The sequence below is a fragment of the Sminthopsis crassicaudata genome, chromosome 5 (genome assembly GCF_048593235.1).
Source record: "Sminthopsis crassicaudata isolate SCR6 chromosome 5, ASM4859323v1, whole genome shotgun sequence".
Lineage (NCBI taxonomy): Eukaryota > Metazoa > Chordata > Mammalia > Dasyuromorphia > Dasyuridae > Sminthopsis > Sminthopsis crassicaudata.
Genome location: NC_133621.1, coordinates 179,059,908 through 179,080,719, shown reverse-complemented (window position 1 = coordinate 179,080,719; position 20,812 = coordinate 179,059,908).

The window sequence follows — 20,812 nt, the reverse complement described above, 5'->3', positions numbered from 1 at the left end:
TTAGTTATTTCTTAATTCTATAGTTGTTAGTAGTTAACAAGCTAAGTATGTATATAAAGTAAGCATATGTATATGTTTTTATTTTGCTAAATATTCTCCAAAGACATGTGAACTTTTTTTTTTTTTTTTTTTCAGATTGCAAAGTTGAAAAGGAAAACACAAACAAAAGACTCAGGAAAAACAAAGTTAAAAGACGTATGCTTCAATTATCAACCGAAGTTCAGCAGTTCTTTCTTTGGAGGTGAATAATATTTTTCATCATGTGTCATTTGGAATTATTTTGGATCATTGTTTTGATCAGGTTAGCTAAGTATTTCATAAGAGAATATTTTTACAATACTGCTATTACTGTGTATAGTGTTTTCCTAGTTTTGTTCACACCACTTTGCATAAATTCATATAAGTTTTCCTAAGTTTCTCTGAAACCATCTTGCTTATCATTTCTTATAGCACAATAGAACTATAAAATTTATATAATACAACTTGTTTAGGCATTCCCTAACTTATGGACATCCTTCCAATTTCTAATTCTTTGCCACTACTAAAAGAACTGCTATAAATATTTTTGTATAGATAGCCCTTTTCTCCTTTTCTTTGATCTCTTTTGGATACAGAACTAGTAATAGTGTCAGAGAATGTTCATAATTTTATAAACTTTTGGGTATAGCTCCAAATTGTTCTCAGGAATATTTTGATTAGTTTACAACTCTACTAACAATGCATTAGTGTTCTAACTTTTTCACATCTTCTTTAGCGTTTTTCATTTTCTTTTTTGTTATGTTATATAATCTGATAGCTAGGAAGTGATATTTTGAAGTTGTTTTAATCTACATTTCTCTAATCAGTAATTTTAGATAATTTTTAAAATAATTTTATATGATTATTGATAGCTTTGATTTCTTCTTTTGAAACTTCCTGTTTACATCTTTTGATCATTTATCAACTGGGTAATGGCTTTTTTTTTTTTTTTATGAATTTGGTTCAATTTTCTCTGTATTTGAGAAAGAAGGTTTTAATTAAAGAAACATGATATAAAAAATTTCCCCCACTTTCCAATTGTCCTTCCAATTTTGGCTACATTACTTTTGTTTGTATAAAAGCCATTTAATTTCATGTGGTCTCCATTTCACTTTCTATAATATTTTCTATTGCTTGTTTGGTCATAAACTCTTCCCTTATCAATAGATAAGACATACATTTCCCCAAGAACCTCTAATTTATTTATGATATCACTTATTGTATCTAATTCATTTATCCATTATCTTTTCTTCTTTCCAAGCATACAGTGTGAAATGTTGATTTATGCTTAATTGCTTCCACACTGTTTCCCAGTTTTCCCAGAAATTTTTATCAGTTGATGAGTTCTTATCCCAAAAGTTTAGATCTTTGGGTTATCAAACACTAGATTATTTTGCTCTTTTACTACTGTGTATTGTATACTTAATCTATTCCACTAATCCATAATTTCTTAGCTAGTGCCAGCTTGTTTTGATTTTTATCACTTTATAATTTAGTTTGAAATCAGGTACTGATAGGCTGCTTTCCTTTACATTTTTTTTTTTGGGGGGCTTCCCTTGGTGTTTTTGACTTTTTGTTTTGAATTTATGTTAATGTTAAACTCTGTTCTTGGCTTGGGAAGGGGAAGGGAAATCTATAGGGACATTGTCTCAATCTTCAGATTTTTATACTGCATTTTCAGAGTTAGTTGTTCCTGTTCTGGCTAGAAAAAGTGAGAGCAATTTTCCTCCTTGATCGATTATTTTGTGATTGGAAAATAAGTCATCTTTTGCTTAGTTTTAACTTAACCTTCAATCATTGAATGGGTGTCGCTTCAGACAAAGTGAGAACCAAGAAAGACCTTAAAAGACCTTAATTTAAAAAGGCCAAGGTTTTTAGTGTGTTCAGGGCCATCACCAGTTGACCTGATTTATGTTTTGTTACTGGATTCTGATGATCTTGGAGGAAAGAATGAGACTGATGATTTTGCACATCCATGCTTCACTTAAATCCAATGGACTTACAATTCAAAACATTACCCTCCTGATGTCATTGGTCCTCTTCAAGAATGAAGAAAGAACAATAACAGCAGAGATCCAAAGTAATCCAAAACCCAGAAGTTTTTGGTGCTTCCTACATAGTGTGATTTGTCTAGAAATGGGGTTATTGCTCTCCTGATCTGTATTCTGCTGTAGGAAAGGTCAAAAAGGGCTTCTGATTGTGATTGCAATCAGTATCTCTTCTTAGGGTCCCTGTACCCTTAGGACTGGAAACGATACATCTCCTCTGAGACTCCATTCTATTGCAGTCACAAAACAATACTGTTCCTGAGAGTCCTTGGACCCTTGCGACCAGAAATGATAATGCTTCCCAGACCTCAAACTCGCTGTTGATAAAAAAAAAAAATATTCCTTTGTTTCCTCGAACTATAATCCAGAAGGAGTTATAGATTTGCCAGACAGTGTTTAGTTATGTATCCAGTGTTAGCCCATATAGTCACTTTCCAGCCCATTGCTAGGTGCCTTCACCATCTTTGGCTCCTGAAGCTCTTCCTACTTCTATTATTAATACCTAGTTCTATCAGTGACTACACCCCTAGGACTCCACATGAGATTTGGGTCAGATCCTACCTCTGTGTCACAGATCTCTTCTGGGATGAAAGAACATCTGTCACTTCAGAATTCAATTGGAGATGTTATTTTAAATTTGTTTGGAGGGGAATATTGAGAGTGCTCAGCTGATGCTTCCTCTATTCCCCTATTTTGACTCCATTCTAGAATTATGCAAGTGAAATTTTTGAGAGCTTTTTGGTCATATATATTTGGTCTTATATATTTATGTTAAGTCACTATATATCTTGGATATCAGGCCATTACAGTAATATATATTGCAGTTATATTTCTCAGTCAACAGTTTCCCTCTTTATCTTAGCTGTATTGATTTTAATTCTGTTACTAATTCTTCTCTTGGTGTGTGAGTTCTAAATAGACCATTTTATCAAAAAAAATAGGAGTAATATTTTTCTCCTCTTTAAAAATGTTCATGACTTTAAATTCATGTTCCTCCTACTATTTTTGGAATTATGCCAAGTAAAATAGGTTTCCTTGTGTGTTTTGAAATAGTTTTTTGGTTTGGGACATTTTTTTTTTTTGATGATTGAGAAGTAATGACATTCCCTGTACTTAATCTGCTTATACCTTTCTTTATACCTTATAGTATTAGAAAGTTTGTTTTCTTGGTAAAAATCCAATTTGATCATAGTGAATAAATTTGCTATATATTGCTATAGTTTTTGTGCTTTAAAAAAAGTTTGAATCAATAGTCATTGTGACATTTTTCTCTAGTTCTCTTTGACCTATATTCTGTGATAGGACTTTGTCTTATAAAATTAATTTGAAAAAGTGTTTTCTTAATATTTGAGAATAATTGGGGCAGCTAGATGGCACAGTAGGTAGAGCACTGGCCCTGAAGTCAGGAGGATTTGAGTTCAAATATGACCTCAGACACTTAATATTTCTTAGCTGTGTGACCCTGGGTAAGTCACTTAACCCCAATTGCCTCAGCAAAAATAATATTTGAAAATAATTTGCACAGCATGGGCATTATTATCTCTCTCAGCATTCAATGCAATTAATTTGTTAATCTCTCAGTATTTTTTCCTATCAGTTCCCTGGTAGTTCATTCAATTTCATTTTCTGTGATTAAAAAAAAGATCTCTATTCATTTTCTATTAATTTCTATCCTTTGTAACAAAAAAACAAATGAAAGATGTGATGGAAATGATCAAATCAAGTAGATTAAAGACTATTTCCAATGATTATTGATAAACAAAAGTAGAATGAAATAAAATCATAATAATAACTGCTCATTTGCGTAAGTCTCTATAACTTCTAAGTGAACCAATATTATATTGAGAGTGATGGGTAACTGACAATCCAAGAGCTGTTCTGGTGCACATGGAATGTAAACATCATAACCATCATCATTATCAACAAAAATCCTCACAACCCTTCAAAATAAAGCAAAACTTATAGAAAGATTTCAATACATTGGTTAGATTCTCTGTGTAAAAAATCAATGAGAGAAGATGCCCCAAAATCACATAAGATGAAAAAATATGGATCAAATACAATATGCATCACTGGTAAAATATTGATAGTATAATGAAGTGCTAACAAGAACAACAAATATTTTTTCCATTTTTACTTAATCATTGGCATATTAAGAACATAAGATATTTAATTATGTGTATCTTAATTGTTGGTAAATCAATTTTTTTCAGAAGTCATTGCCAACATCCCATTACAGTTTATGTTTATATTCTCAAGACAATGATGTTTATACACAGTAGTAAGTGACATTTTATTTTATCAGGTCAACTTGACATATCCCCATTACAAAGCAGCATATTAAAAAAAATCTACTAAAAACAAAATGTTGAGTCAGAAAGTTTAAAGGAAAAACTGTCACTTGGCAGAACATTAGAAAATCACAGAAAACAAACTGAATCCTTGTTTTATAATTCATTAAGGTGCTGGGTGTCAGATTAATGGAAATAAAGTTAGTACTTTTGGAAATTTTTAATCTTTCTCCTATATTCCTAAAACAATATGAGCTATTGCCCTTAATATTATAAACCATAAAATCTGAGAATTAATTTTATGGGGGCATACATTTTACTACAATATTTGAAGACTTTGATAAATAACAAATATCTAACTCTACAATCTTCTAGAAATATAGTTTTCATTTAAAATTTTTTTTATTAATTTTATAATTATAACATTTTTGACAGTACATATGCATAGGTAATTTTTTACATTATCTCTTGTACTCTCTTCTGTTCCGAATTTTCCCCTCCTTCCCTCCTCCCCCTCCCCTAGATGGCAGGCATTCTCATACATGTTAAATATGTTGTAGTATATCCTAGATACAAAATATATGTGCAGAACCGAATTTTGTTGTTGCTGTTGCAAAGGAAGAATTGGATTCGGAAGGTAAAAATAACTTGGGAAGAAAAACAAAAAAAAATGCTTACAGTTTACACTCATTTCCCAGTGTTCCTTCTCTAGCTGTAGCTGATTCTGTCCATCGTTGATAATTGGAACTGGATTAGGTCTTCTCTATGTTGAAGATATCCACTTCCATCAGAATATATCCTCATACAGTATTGTTGTTGAAGTGTATAATGATCTCCTAGTTCTGCTCATTTCACTCAGCATCAGTTGATGTAAGTCTCTCCAAGCCTCTCTGTATTCATCCTGCTGGTCATTTCTTACAGAACAGTAATATTCCATAACATTCATATACCGTAATTTACCCACCATTCTCCAATTGATGGGCATCCATTTATTTTCCAGTTTCTAGCCACTACAAAAAGGGCTGCCACAAACATTTTGGCACATACAGGTCGCTTTCCCTTCTTTAGTATTTCCTTGGGATATAAGCCCAGTAGTAGCACTGCTGGATCAAAAGGTATGCATAGTTTGATAACTTTTTGAGTATAGTTCCAAATTGCTCTTCATAATGGTTGGATTCTTTCACAACTCCACCACAATGCATCAGTGTCCCAGTTTCCCCCTAGTCCCTCCAACATTCATCATTATTTGTTCCTGTCATCTTAGCCAATCTGACAGGTGTGTAGTGGTATCTCAGAGATGTCTTAATTTTCATTTCTCTGATTAATAGTGATTTGGAACACTCTTTCATATGAGTGGAAATAGTTTCAATGAAAAATATAATTTTCAGGGGCAACTAGGTGATGTAGTGGATAGAGTACCAGCCCTGAAGTCAGGAGAACCTGAATTCAAATCTGGCCTTAGACACTTAATACTTCCTAGCTGTGTGACCCCAATTGCTACAGAAAAAAAAGAAATATAGTTCTCATTTTATATTTTAAAAACATTTTGAAACAACATTAAACATTTTAAAAACAAAAATAGGCTCATTTACAGATAATCTTATTAGAATTCAAGGATGACATTCATGTTCATAAAGGATTAAAACCCTAAATCTCTAGTTCACATATTTATGATTCAAAATTCTGTATCCTCTTTCCCTTATACCCTTCCTGGAGATGGAAATAGTGCTAATGTATGGGTAGAGAGTGAACTGAATATATGATCCCTCAGAATGTTTTATTTTAGAAAACTTTCCTCTGGAAGATATAAGATTGAAGGAATAAAGCGCAAAGAACAAAAGGCAGTCAGTTAAGCTTAGAAACAGGTGAAATTTCTAACATTTTCTTCTCTTTTGATTGGAGGAAATTGTAATCTAATTATAATATATTATTATGTATATTACATAAATTATAACATAAACATAACAATTGCTATATATGTTACTATGTATCTATATATAACTATATGTTTTATACATAACTATGTATATATAAAACTAAAGTATAATATAAACTACAATGTTTGTGATTGACTTTATGTGTGGCACAATGGGTGAAGTTTTTTGCAGTGATGATGTGACTAATTCAGGTTCAGTAATCAGAAAACTGCATGGGAAAAAACAAAATTATTTAAAACAAATATAAATAAAGCTAAGAATCACAGGGAACAAAAGCTAATTGATAAGTTAAAATATGATTTCCAGAATATGCACATTTATTGCTGCTATGATTTCTTATAGCTAGTCAACTACTACATATAAGGTACTGTGCTAAGTGTAATTTTCTAATTAAAAAACATTAATAATATTAGTATTTTATTTTCCCCAATATATGCAAAAATAGTATTCAACATTCACCTTTGCAAAACTTTGTATTCCAAATATTTCACCCTCTCCTTCCACCCAACTCCTCCCCAAGCAAGTAACCCAATATAAGTTAAATGTGTCCAATTCTTCTAAAAGTACTTCCATATTCTTGTGCTAAGCAAAAAAAAAAAAAAAAAAAAAAAAAAAAAAAAAAAAAAAAAAAATCAGTTCAAAAGGGAACAAAACTCTAGAAAGGAAAAAAAGCCAAGTAAACACTCAGCAACAACAAAAAAGGTGAAATATTTTGATCCACATTCAGTCTCCATAGTTCTCTGGATATTGATGGTATTTTCCATCACAAGTGTTTTAGAAGTGACTTGAATTACTTCATAATTTAAAAGAGCCAAGTCCATCACAGCTAAATAGCACATACTCTTGTTGCTGTGTACAATGTAATTTTGATTCTGCTCACTTCTTCTAGCATCAGTTCATGTAACTTTTTCCAGGCTTTTCTGAAGTAAAGCCTGCTTATCATTTCTTTTTTTTTCCCCTTAAAAAACACATTTATTTATTTATTTTAATACACATTGCTTTATGAATCATATTGGGAAAGAAAAGTCAGAACAAAAGGGAAGAACCTGGGTAGGGGGAACAGAAAAAAGAAGTGTGTTGATTTGCATTCAATTTCCATACTTGTTTTTCTGGATGCAGATGGAATTTTCTATCATCTTTTGGGATTGCCTAGGATCACTGAACCATTGAGAAGAACCAAGTCTTTCATAGTTGATCAACACATATTCTTGCTGTTATTGAGTACAATATATTCCTAGTTCTGCTTGTTTCACTCAGCATTAATTTGTGTAAATCTTTCCAAGGCATTGTTTATTATTTTTTATAGAACAATAATATTCCATCACCTTCATATACCACAACTTATTCAGCTATTCTTTAATTGATGGGCATCTATTCATTTTCCAGTTCTTTACTACTACAAAAGAGCTACTACCAACATTTTTGCACATGTGGGTTCTTTCCCAGGAGTGGCATTTCTGGGTCAAAGGGCATGTACAGTTTTATAACTCCATGGGTATAGTTCCAAATTGCTCTCCAGAATGGTTGATTATTTCACAACTTTACCAACAATGCATTAGTGTCCCAGTGTTCCCACATTCCCTCCAATATTCATCATTATCTTGTCATTTTAGCTAATCTGAGAGGTATAGTGTGGTCCCTCAGTTATCTTAATTTGCATTTCTCTAATCAATAGTGATTTAGATAATTTTTTCATATGACTAGAAATGGCTTTAATTTCTTTGTCTGAAAATTGTCAGTTCTTATCCTTTGACCATCTGACAATTGGGAAATGGCTTGTATTCTTATAAATTTGATTCAGTTCTCTATATATTTTAGACATGAGGCCTTTATCAGAAACATTAACTGTAAAATTTTCTTCCCAGCTACCTGCTTCCCTTCTAATCTTGTCTGCATTGGATTTGTTTGTGCAAAACCTTTTTAATTTAATGTAATCAAAATTATCCATTTTGCATTTCATAATGTTCTCTAGTTCTTTTTGGCTATAAATTCCTCTTTCTCCACAGATCTGACAGGTAGGCTATCCCTTGTTTTTCTAATTTTCTAATAGTATTTTTCTTCATGTATAACTCATGAACCAATTTTGATTTTATTTTGGTATAAATTGTTAGACGTTGGTCAATGCCCAGTTTCTGCCACACTATTTTACAGTTTTCCCATCATTTTTTGTCAAAAAGTGAGTTCTTATCAAACACTAGATTACTATGGTCATTGACTATTGTGTCTTGTGAATCTAACTTATCCCACTGATCCATCACTCTATTTCTTAGCCACTACCAAATAGTTTTGATGACCATTGCTTTATAATGTAGTTTTAGGTCTAGCATTGGTAGGCCTTTTTCTTTTGTATATTTTGCCATTATTTCCCTTGTAGTTTTCTACTTTGAAAATACTAAAAAACAAAGATGATATTTTATCTTCACACTAAAGTTGTGTCTGTATATAAGTATAAATCCTGAATCAATGTAATAAATGAAAAATTCAATTGATTATTAAGCTATTTGGAAATAATGAGTATCCTGAAGGAATACAGATTGAAAAAGTTTCTAATTTTTATCTACATAATTTAATTATTGTAGATATGACTAGAAATGAAAATATTATAATTTTTCTTTCTTTTTTTTGTTTTTTGTTTTTGTTTTTTGGACTAAGTGATTTTGTTCACAGCTTTCTCTCTTTTCATGCTTCAATGAATCCATGACTTTATTGATACAGTTACTTTTTTCTGTTAGGGCCATTCTTTATTTGAAAAAGTCCACATCTGTACAAATATTTTCTGAATTCAATAGGTTGAAGGTCTTTGGATTTTTAAAAATAACTCTTGGTTACTAGATTACTATGGAGATCCATCTAATTCTTACTATTCTTCATTCCTTCTGAATAATTGATCTGTTATGTCTTAAGCCACATCTTTCATACAAGTTATTGTTTCTCTTAAACATAAAACCAACAAGAATTTATGAAACATCTACTATGTGCCTTGCACTGTGTTAATCACTGGGCAAGAAAAATCCAGTAAATGAAACTGTCACTACTCACAAGGCGTTTACATTTCAATGAGGGAGTCTACAAGGACACTCCTAAGTATGTAAAGAATAGATACAATAGATAAGTACAAGAGAATTTGAAAGTGAGAATACTATTAATAAAACAAGTCAAGAAAACCTTCACTTAGAGGGTAGTACATGAATTCTACCTTGAAGAAAGAGAAATATTTTGTTATGTAGAGGTAAGGAAGGAATGCATTTCAGACACAGTTTATGGAAAGGCATGAAGATTACAGATAGAGACCATTTGCGACATAGAGAAGGCCAGTTTGGTTAGATAACCCAAAGCTAGAGGGCAAATAATCTCCAATGACATTAGAAATTGTGAAGAACTTTAGAAGCCAATCAAAATTTATATTTAATTCTAAAGCCAGTAGGAAGTCACTGGAGTTTATTTTGTAAGAGAGTGATGTGGTCAGATCTATGCTTAAGTGTAAAGTATGGGCTAGCTCCCTGGAGGGCTTCAGAGTCAGCCAGAATCAAGATAAATCAAAGTCCTTGGTCTTTAGGGGGAGACATGAAGGAGGTAGGCAAGTTGCCACAAGGTTTGCCAAAGATCTATCCTGGATTCTGGGGTCTGGAGTCACTAACCTCTCTCTTCCTTGTCCTGCTGCCAAGTGACTCTGGCTTCTCTCTTCCCTTCCCTCCCCCCTCCCCCCCCCCAATCCTTGCCTTAACACCAAACATTCACCAAAAGTGAGGAGAGCCATTATCCAAACATATGCTAATAGAGTCATTATCTCACATCAAATAGGTAATTAGCCTTAAGTGCTCAGTTGTCTGATTCAAGCATGTTTTTTGGAGTTTCAGCCCTCTACACTTAAGGAAAATCACTTTTGTTTATATACCTAGAAACACCATGCATTTTCCCATTGTCCTTTGGGTCACCACAATTTTACAAAAAAGTAAACTATTTTTAGGTTTAAATAGTTATTTGGTAGAAATTTAAATCCTGTTGATATTGTATATGTCAGACAGAGGTCTCTCTCATGTCAGCAATGCATTCAGTATCTGTTTTTCTTGTTTACAGTTGAAGTTTTCTCCTGAGCCCTAGGGATTGAATATAATACTGTCAGAAGATATTTATACTTTCAAGTGACATAATTAATTGTGATCAGGCCCATAGACAGCCAAAGAAATAAATTTAAAACAAGAAAAATACATCTTGCTGTACTTGATTTTGTGTCATATGAGAATCCAATGAAGTTTTTTGACTGAGCGGTTTTTCTACTCACAAGAAATGAGTTGAGATTTTCCCCTGAATAATTTAATTCACTTATCTATGCTTAAATTAAATCTCAAGATGGTATTTAAAAGTATTGTATTTGAGAATCCTGAGGCCTTATTTACTAGGAAATGCAAAGGATGAGATTTTTGAGGCATGTTTAAATAATGTTATCATTGATTAATATCTGGTTAAGCTACCCTGATTGGTAGAGAAATATCAGAAGTGCTTTTATCTCAGATGATATGTTAAATTATGCAGAGTAGGAAATAGTTTTCTCTTTTTTGAGTAAAAGTGTTTCCGTAATCAATCTGAATCTCCAGTATATTTATGCTTTTTATACTTGAAAAATAAATGCCATTGTAACATCTTATTATTAGATATTCTAACATGTCCATATAGCAGAGTCATTTTTCATGATATACAATGTCTCTGAAAAAGGCTCTGAATTGTTAGAGTCCCTTAGTGAAGGCTTTTCTTGTGGCATTCTTGCAATTTGACTAGCAAATCTGTCCACAGAATTGCCATGTGACTCAGATCATGGGCTGCTTTCCTAGAAGGATCAAAATGAGTGGCTGCCAATAGGTCCTGTTTTGGTGATGACTGAATTCTCCAGTTTTTTTGTACCAAGAAATAACCTCAGAAAACTGGTTGGCAATATTACATTATTTTTGTAACTCTGATGGGAAATAGTATTAATATTGTTCATATACTTGCCGAAAACATATCTAAGTAACAAGGCAGAGTTGAAGGAATATTTGAATAATATGTGTGATGAGGTATAAACAAATGATGAGGTCTAGATAAGGGATACCTAAATAAAATTAGGATTAATTGAGGTCTAGTGGCAGGTTCAGGGTACAGGGAATCAAATGGAGCTCCCCTGCAACCCCTTTGGATTTGGTTCAAGGAGTAAATGAGTTCTAGTGGTCTCATGAGAGTCCCCTGTAAAGGAATTTACAGGCCCGAAAACCTAGATTGATAAAAAAGGTTTATTGTAGCATTTGGAAGTAAGGTTAAAGTCTGGTTAGTAAAAGGAGTTAGATAGAGAAAGAAATACACCAAAAGTGGAGGACAGAGAGTCTGTGATGCAAAGCATGATGCTTGCATGTTTCGACCCTCTGCCAAGAGATGATTCCAGCTTGGCTCTTTTATTTGCTTGAAGGGGCCCAGAACCCACCAGGTCGGGGTTGGGAAACCTGAGCAGATCATTAGAATGGGGGCTGGGTATAGCCCAAATTAGCTCAGTTACAGAACAGATCTCTCCCCTTGGAATACAAAAGGATGGTTTTGACCAGATCTTGTAAATCAAAGGTGAGTCCCAAAGGAGGTTAGAGATCAGAATAGGAATCTTAAAGGGGCTACCGCCCCCATCAGATTCAAAACTTCAGTTCCTACATAGAATTGTTCTCACTAAGTTCATGTCCCAATGTAACATGATAGCCAAATTGGTATTTTCATTGGATTGGGATCCCAAAAGTTCTTCCCAAAGATCATTCCTTGCTCTTTGAAATACAGATACTACTCTGGCTATAAAATCTGATTCCTGTGACTTACTCTCTTTTCAAATTCTTAAATTTTAAAATTTTATCTCCTTTGCTTTGAATGGAAAAGAACAAACAAAAGATCAGTGACCTATTTCTCATTACCATATAGTTTCAGAGAAGAGAAGACCCAAAGGCTTCTTCCCTTTCCATGTGGAAAGGGAAGCTAATCCAGTTGAACCAAATAGAACATGGGGAATTTTGACAGGTCTTTTTGAATGTATCTGAAACCTCTTCTATCAATAGATAGCAGCAAGCAGAATCAGCTATGAAATGTCTACACATCCTCCACACTGTCTCCAAGATATTTCCTGTATATGTTTTCACAAGTATGCATCAACAAAGGAAGTTAATAGATTTTATGCATGTATCAGATACATCATACACATGTACATTTATACAATGTATATTATACAGTACTTTTACATATATATATGATATATATCTTATATATAATATAAAATATGTTTAGATGACTAGATCACTGATATATAATGGATAAACAGAGACATAGATAGATATAGGATAGAGGCCAGGCCTTTGACTTTTTTGTTATAGGATACTTCCCCACAAAGAAATTCCTTCTAACAATGCAAATACACATAGTTCCTCTATCACGTATAATTTTAGAAAGCTGCCTTGAGAACTGAAATGTGAATTAATTTGCTTAATTTGCTCAAAGTTCACACAGCCTATATTTCAGAAGCGGGAAATCAATATTACAAATCAAGTGTGAATTTAATTATTCTAATATCCAACTTAAGCTTATATGTTCTGGTAGGCATGAGAATAATAGCTGATTGTCTTCTGAGAAATATATATATATATATATATATAAATAATATTTTAGTTTAACAATTAGTTGGGATCTGCAAGAGTATACTGAAGCCTAAGAACATGAATCTGATAGTTGAAATTATTTTTTTTTTTAGTTCCACCTGACATCAATAGAAAATTTATTTATTTTTTAATGTCATATTTTTTTAATTTATTTTTTTATTTAGAATTTTTTCCCACAGTATATATGCACAAGTAATTTTTTTAAAATAATATTATCCCTTGTATTCATTTTTCCAAATTATCCCCCCTTCCCTCTATTCCCTCCCCTTGATGACAGGCAATCCCATACATTTTACATATGTTACAATATGTGTGTCCTATATGTGTGTCATTAGTCCTATATCTTATGCCCCTATATATCTGCTTTGAAAATTTTTGTATTTTGAGGGTATTGAAAGATTTCTGTTCCTAAATTGGATAAGTTACAGAGACAGTGTAATTTGGAATCCACTCTGTAGATTTCAAATTATCCTGGACAATCCTGGTCTCTCTACCAAGATCTAAACTGAATTGAACTTGCTGATGTTCCTACATAGTGATTTGTAACAACTATCAGGAAGGAAGAGTTCTGTGCTCACCATAGTTTTGTATGGTCCTAATATTTGTATATAGTTTGCCAAAGTGGGGAGGAAAAACAGAATGATTTCTTTCAAAATGATAGAATATTGCTGCGGACATTTTATTGTTCTATAGGGACTTTAAAACAATCATAACCACACTTAAAAAAGAAACAGATAATGACACTCATTTGTTTATTTATTCATTTGTCTATTCAACAAATATTTACTAAATACTCGTTATGTTCTTGTGGGAGATAAGATAGATTATGTGGTCTAATAAACATTATACTTTTAGATAATGAACTCAACCATTTATTCATCTTTTGGCCAAAGTCCATTTCAGAAATTTATTTTTTTACATGTTGTGACTACTTTATAACTTCAGAATCTGAAAGGCAAAACTCTGCTGGGTACTAATGCAGTAGCAAATTCTGGGAAGCTCAAAACTATCACAAGGGAATCCTTTCAGAAATATTGTTCAAGGATTAGGATACTTTGTATGTCCATCTGCCCTCAAAATCATATCTGCAAATTCCACAGAGCTCTTGATTTTTGTCAGCCAGTGGACAAAGTTAGTTTAAAGAAAAGGTTTATAATAAAGAATTACTGACCATGAAAATGGACCATTAATAGGGAGGGTTATTTTATTTTTTTGTTTCTCTGTTCTTTAAAGCAATGGTGTTTAAGTGATTTGCCCAAGATCACCCAGTGTGAAGTGTGAAGTGTCTGAGGACAGATTTGAATTCAGGTTCTCCTGACTCCACCACTGTTGCTCCATCAGTAGGCCACCTAGCTGCCCATGGACTTTAATAGAAAACTTGCAAGTTTTCATACTTAGTTTCTGCTTTGGGATTTTATGACAGGGTCAAGTTTCACTATTTTTGGTACTCTTCAATGGGGTGTTTTAGCTCTATTTGTTTCTGACTTCAATTTCCTGGACTTTCAATATCTACTTTTTAACTATACTTATGTTTTTTTCACTTAGAATGCTAGCAGGTGTCAGGCCCCTTTGGATATTTCCAATTCAAAATATTGTGGTTGTTAGGCATACCTTGATTATCTCTAGTCAGAGAAATACTGTTTACAGGCTCCTAGGTAAGGTCCTGGATCAAAGTGCTTTGGCTTTTCAATACCACAATACTTTATTCATCAGAGATTTGTGATTTTCTGGCTTCTCCAGAGTATTCCCAGTCAAAGGACTGGCAGGTTTATGGCCTGTTTATCTGTGCTCAGTGTGTATGGGTGTAGCAAGTTGTTTCCCTCTGAATTTCTTGATCATTATTACTATTTCTTATAATTGGGAATCAGGAGAATATACAGACATAAAAGAAAGAGTAGGGAGAGTAGATATCACATTAATCTTATTCAATTTCAACTAAACAAAAGAAGATAGAACACATACACATATGCAATATGAATCTGTCATAGAAATTTATAAAATTCAACAGGAATATAAACAGAAAGAGGAAGAAGAAAGAAGATAGTTTGAGAGGTAAGGCAAAGTTAGAAAGGGAATAATCACTAGCAAAATAAACTTAGACCTTGAATAGTAGATGTAAAACAGGATTGAAAAAAGAAAATGTAAGAATTAGCATTTTCAGTTGTCTTCTGTTTGCTCACATTTTCATGCTCAGTTTCTGATTTGGGACTTGCATTCTCTATGAGAGTTGTGCATTAATTGTATTGCTCCAACTAGATTATAAACTCCATTATAGTATTTTATTTACCTTTGCTTCAATCATACAGATTACCAAGTGCTCTGAAAATAGCAAGGACTTAATAAATGCTTGTAAAATAGAGTGAATCTTATATAAGCAAATATAAGTAGTTATATTTCTAACTAATTATTTACATCCTCCACAATATGTCATGCTGAAGAGGTAACCCCTACATCAGCTAAGGAAAATAATATGTGTAGTGACATGATATTTTACATCTATCTAAATAATGCCATTTGACTGTCTTGTGAGTCAGGCAGATGCTGTTCACTTGGAGATGCCTTTGGGTCTTTCACATGATATGGCTATTCTTAGGTCTGAGTAATTCTGATAACCATGGTCGTCATTTTCAAATCTAGAATCCTATATTCATAAAAGAGAAAATACATAATACATAAATACAAAATACATATAAACACAAAATACGTAAGAGAAAAAAAGCTAAATTTTGTCATCTATCTTAATACTTTGTTTAAATTGACCATGTATTCTTTTTAAGTTTTGCTAGTATCTTAGAGAAAATTGAATGTAAAAGATATGATCAGAACAACACTCTTGGTCTTTACATTGGTAAATATTGTTAAGGAATCTGAGCATGTGAAACCTTTCATAGTTGTTTTAATGAAATTTGAGTATGTTAAACTAAATGGTTTAAAAATTTTCTTGTAATTTGCATGTATTATTTATTGTTCAGGGATCTATGTAATTTTGCTTTTTTCCTTCCATTATTACTCAGAGACCCTATTCAGGTCCCTCATTCAAGTTCTTCTACAATGGATTAGCTCTTCTCTCAACTCAAAATTTCTCTTTTTTGATCTTGATATTGTTAATTTGGACTTTGTAGCATAGTAAATCAAAATCAAAAACTGATTTTGATTATTATGCTAATTGGTATTAGCATAATAATATCTATTGGTAGTAGGCTCTAACATAAAATGAAATAGTCTCCAATGTCTAATATTCTCCTTTCCCTAACTCTGACTCTGGTTTTTGAAGTCCTAAGATGCAATGGATCCAGGATCCTCCTGCCAAATTACTATCACAAGGAAACTTTCAGGTTAAGGAAAATAGATGAAGCAAAGCTATGGCTTATTCATCATACTAGGAATATCAGGGGGGTCTTGAATTAGAGACCAACGTTGTTCTCTATGGGAATGTTTCTCTTTGGCAAGTGGTTAAACTTGTCCAGTGTCTGGAAGAACTAAAAACATATTAATTCTACTAGTTACAGTGATAGGTACTTGACCTTGGTAGAAGAATATGAGAAATTCCAAAGTCTATGACCCACTTAGAGCAAAGCGTATTATTACAATTTCCTTCTCTTACTTCTTCCATTTCTTTTCTACTCCTTTTTATGAGTATTCATTTAAAAATTCACCTGTAAACATATTTTAGCCATTCATTATGACATAATAGAGTTATAGGTAATTATTCTAAACAAGGGTACATGTTCAGTATATTGAATTTAATATATTCTTAAACATCTTTAACATGTATTGGACTACCTGCCATCTAGGGGAGAGGGTGGGGCAAAGGAGGGGAAAAATTGGAACAGAAAGTTTTGCAAGGGTCAATGCTGAAAAATTACTTATGCATTTGTTTTGTAAATAAAAAGTTATAATAAAGAAGAGTATATGTTCAGATATGTAGAACATTATGCATGATATAATTGCCTTCAGTAAGTACAACACATGTAGCACAGAATATGTAGCATACAAATCATGAACAACATATGTAAATTATACATTATATGGTCTCTAACAATCAGAACTATATGACTTACCTGTTACATCTTTAGCATCACAAGTAAATTTGGTCAGTGACTGAATAATCATTCAAAAAATTAAAATCTTCTATTATTACCCATTATATATGTCAACAATACATTGATTTAAAAGTATGAGTGATGTCCTTCTTAAATCCTGTGCAATTAACACATTTTCTTCAATTAATATTCCCAACCATTCTCAATCACAGCAGAATCGAAGGCAATCCTATTATATTTTAGTGCACTGAAATACTATTTTGTTTTTAGTAAAAGATGATACAGTACATTTTTTTCATTCCTTTTTGTGTGATCCAAAGATTGAATTTTAATTCAAAGCAACATCAGTGTACAGTAATAAATTATGTTGAAAAAAATGGAGCATACCAGAACATAGATATCCTTTTCTGTTTTTTTCTTTTATTAGTCTGTGCTTACTGCTACTCCCCTGTTACAGTACAGAGTAAGTTTATTTTTAACTTATATGATTGCATAGTCCAACAAAATAAATTTGCATATTGTTCATGTCTGAAAATATTTGTCTTTTTGTATCTTTAATTCATCACTTCTCTCTTAGGAGGGGAGCAGCATATTTCATGCTCATTCCTTTGGACTCATGGTTTATTATCCTCAAGTATTTCAAACTTATTTTTCTTAAAATTTATTATAACTTATTATATATACAACACATATGTATATGTAATATATTATCTATTAATATATAATATATCATATATGTATATATATATATATATTGTTTTTCTACTTCTACTCATTTCACTCTACATTGGTTTATAAAAGTCTTTCTAGTTTCCTCTAAAATTGACCATTTAGTAATTTCTTATGGAACAATAATATTCCATTATATTCATGAGCACAATTTCCTTGGCTATTCCTCAATAGGATGATAACCCCTGAATTTCCAATTTGGGGATATTATGAAAATAGCTACACTAAATTCTTATATGCACATTTACCATTTTCCTCTTTTGAAATTTTTTGTGTATGGTATATATGGAGTGATATAGCCAAGTTAAATACTATGTACATTTTAATAATTTTTGTACAAAGTTTAAACCAATTCACAAGTCTTTCAACAGTGCACTAGTGTACCTGTTTTTCCACAACTCCTCTAATATTTTTCATTTTATCTTTTGTCATCTTTGTTAGCCTGATACATGTGGGGTAGAACCTCAAAGTTGCTTTAAGTTGTATTTTTTAATTATTTTGAATTTAAAGTATTGGTTGTTATTAAATTGGACTTATTACCTTGATAACTTCATATTAGAATCTATTAATCATTTATCTACTAGGGGATGGCTTTTTGTCTTATAAATTTGAAGAAGCATCTTACATATCTTGAATATAAAACCTTTAGCAGAGAGATGCTTGAAATTATTTTTATTTATAAATATTTCTTCTAAGTACTAAAATAGATTTGTTTGTAAAATAGTTTTAATTTTATATAATCAAAATTATACATTTTATTCTGTCAGATTTTCTCTATTTCTTATCTAACATGAACTATTTTCTACTCATAGATTTGAAAGTGACTTTTTTCCTTGTTTATCTAATTTGTTATAATGTGATCTTTTATGTCTAGATCATACATCCTAGAGATCAGCTTGGTGTACTTAGTCTAAATCCAATCTCCATAAGATTTCCATCTAGTTTTCCCAGTGGCTTTTGGCAAATAGCGACTTTTTCCACTAGTAATTAGTGTTTTGGATCTTCTTATTAAATTTCTTTGTCATATATTACATTCTTCAGTTTCTTGAGAATCACCAAGATTGAATTTCTTTGGGTCTGCCTATTAAGTAGAGGGTTCAATGCTCCTTTGAAACTCTTGATCCTACTGGTCACTATCTTGTAAACTTTTATAGGTGACATGGATTGTCAGGATGTTTGACTATTAAGCTGTGACTTTCTATCTCTTGTATTTTGCTAATACTTTGGAAAGACTGTAGCTGATTCCATTCAAAAAGGAAACAACAGAAATATTCTCTAGTTCTATGCAAATGAGGACTGAAAGTACACTTCTTATTGACTACTATAATTTATAAAATAATTTTAATTTCTTAGTTATAAATTCCAAAATGGGAAGTCATAATTTAATATACAGAAGTTGAAGGCACATGGGATTAAGAATAGGGAGTAGACTTGTGACTTTCTTGGTTTAGGGAATTGCTAATGAGAAATTTCCTAGGTCACTTAGAATTTAAGTAACTCAATCAGGTTCAGACAATTAGTATGCATAGAAATTCGACTCTGAAGGGATAGAGACTTACACATTTTTATATTCTCTCTGTTTTTGTCTCTCTTAGTCCCATTATGTCTCCCCTAAATTGTTTTTCCATAAAGTGGCTAGAATAGTCACTTAGGATCTATTGTCCTATACATTAGAATGTTCCACATTTTCAATGAGCATTGGTACTATTGCATGAAATTCAATAAGCACAGGTGGAAAGTGTCTACAGAAGGGTGTTGATTGGCACTACTTGAGTTCTTTAAGATCTGGGCTATTCTCTATCCTACCTCTATTTCACAATGCTGGTTCAGTGAAATTCAGTTTTACAGAGATTAATAGCTATCTTTACTTTTAAGTAATCTCAGTATATGCACCACATGATTATTTAACCCATCTATATTGTATTAAATTCATTATAATTATTATATTGTATATAAATTTAAAACTACCTCTCTGGCTACATGCTTTTCCTGTTTTGTGAGTGTGTGTGTGTGTGTGTGTGTGTGTGTGTGTGTGTGTGTGTGTGTGTGTGTGTGTGTTGGAATAGGCTTCTTTAACTTCAGGTTTAACCCACCTCTGTTGCATTTCTCTCCAGACTTGTTCATACTTTGAAGTAAGGTGACCTGAAGTGGTCTTTTAGTTTGCTTCGATGGCACACATGTGGAAAAATATCTAAGATTTAGCCAAGATAGATTTTTCTCATCAGAGATTTCTCCCTATTCATATTTCCTAGAAGAACTTCACTATGCAAAGTAATTATATTCAGCCTAATCTTCTTTTAATTCATGTCTTCTCATAGGTTTGTGTCATGCTCCAACTCTTGCTCACTTCATACTACAGATCTGCTCTCACACTTAACATCATCAGTCTTTGACATAGCCTTTTCATATACAGACAAATATGCAGAGCACTCCTCTCTTATGTTTAAAGATATTGATAGACTAAGCTTAAAATTATTATTCAGCCTCTTCTTTATTAAGAGCAGAGTTTGAAGGTATTTTAATGGTGTGATCTTGGCTGGTTGCATTTTCAGGACATGTATAAGAATAATTGAAGATCTTTGGAGGTTTTCTGCTGCTTTATAATATAGTTTTAGGTTTGGTACTGTTAAACTACCATCCTTTGTATTTTTTTTCATCAATTCCCTTGATATTCTTGACCTTTTGTTCTTCCAGATGAATTTTGTTATTATTTCTTCTTGTTCTAAAAAATAATGTTTTCATAGTTTGCTTACTATGGCACTGAACAAGTAGACCAATTTAGGTAGAACTGTCACTTTTAACTATATTAGCTCAGCCTAGCCATGAACAATTGATATTTTTCCAATTGTTCAAATCTGATTTTATTTGGGGCAGCTAGGTGGCACAGTGGATAGAGCACCAGACTTGAATTCAGGAGGACTGGTCTCAGACACTTTACACTTCCTAGCTGTGTGACCCTGGGCAAGTCACTTAACCCCAGCCTCAGAAAAAGAAAAAAAACAAACAAACTAACAAATCTAATTTTATTTGTGTGAGAAGCATTTTGTAATTGTGTTCATATTGTTCTTGGGTTTGTCTTGGCAGGTAGAT